Here is a 1,388-nt window from a genome sequence, read left to right on the forward strand (position 1 = left end):
GGCGGTGGTTGTTTTGGATGGATTGCCATTTTATACAGACGTCAGCAAAGCGGATGTAATCAGGGAGGGGGAGACGCTGTAGGATAAGCTCTGTGGCGAGATCAGGGAGATCGAGCCATGGTGGAGAGGGTGGTCCTGGTGTCGAGGGCTTGGATTTTTCGGAATCGGTCCCTTTTTGTTCCATCTGCAGTTTGATCTATTGGGTGTTAAAGATTTAGGAAGCTCAGAATCAAATCAAAAACGAGGAGGTGGGCGGGAGGAAAAAAAGAAGAAGAAAAAAAGAATAAAGAGAGTGCTCAAGATTAAAAACCCTAACTTGGTTTGTAACTGACCTCAGTAATTTCAAATGGTCGATTCTTCCATCTGCGGTTTTATCGATCAGAGGTTAAAGTTAAGAAGAGTTAGGGTCTTAAGCAGGTCAGAATCATCACAAAAAACACGAACAAAGAGAATGCTCAAAAATCGAAAACCCTAACTTTGTCTCCGACTGACCTCAGCAATGTCGACGGTCGATTCTTTGATGGGTGGAGGGTTGACGATCGTGGTGCTCGGAAGTGTCGACGGTCGATAGTTGAGGACTGAAGCGCTAATTTCGTCTGAAACCGACCTCGGCGATGTTGGTGGTCGATTCTTGATCGATCGGAGGTTCCGTGATTTGAGCACAGCGGGGATTGGAGGGAATGGGACGCGGTCTGGGGAACTAGGCTTTATATAACAATGGGTAAATTTCAGAAAGCCCCTTTACGTTTGGGCGCTTCCAAATAACCCAAAATTTCACCAACCCCCTCGCATTTTGTTTTGGGTTCTCAGAAAACCCCCCCTACTGCTTCCTACATTTTCTTCACAAGTGACCGTAACGCTCCTGCAAGCCATGACCACAAATGGAATATTTTGGGAGTTTTTTTTCTTTTTGTAGGGATGTTTTCTTTCGTCGTTGGTTGGTGGGGGGTAGCATACTTATGAAACGAGTCCCTTAAATCGTTGGAATCGCTATGAGATCCCTCAATTCTCGTAAGTTGTTAGACATTAATCCCTCTAATTGCTATATAAACTTTCAAAGGATTAATTTTATAATAATGTAAGAGTTGTGGGACCTAAAGCAAATTGAATAGTTAGAGAGACTAGCACCAAAATATGAAAGACTTAAAGAGGGAAAATACCCATTTTTTATAACAATAAAGCCATAAAGCAGAGAGTATAGAGTTTACATTTTTATCTGACCCAAACATAGTGTGGAGACAATATGATTAAAATTAGGGAAAAATGCTTCCAGCCCCCAAAAGCCAAGTGAACATGCTTCCCACCCCCAGGACTTGGTCAATGGGTGTTTTACCCCTAAAAATAAAGAATCTGTTCTCTGAGCCCCCAAAACACAAAACCCAAGACAT

General features: G+C 42.9%; 1 long non-coding RNA gene across 1 annotated transcript; it reads right to left on the reverse strand.

Moving 5' to 3' along the window:
* On the reverse strand, window positions 13–654 carry LOC109849501. Its single transcript, XR_002249114.1, has 3 exons — window positions 493–654; window positions 333–363; window positions 13–184 (listed from the first exon to the last, which is right to left on the reverse strand). It is a non-coding gene; the product is annotated as an uncharacterized LOC109849501 (long non-coding RNA).

The sequence above is a fragment of the Asparagus officinalis genome, chromosome 7, assembly GCF_001876935.1.
Source record: "Asparagus officinalis chromosome 7, Aspof.V1, whole genome shotgun sequence".
Lineage (NCBI taxonomy): Eukaryota > Viridiplantae > Streptophyta > Magnoliopsida > Asparagales > Asparagaceae > Asparagus > Asparagus officinalis.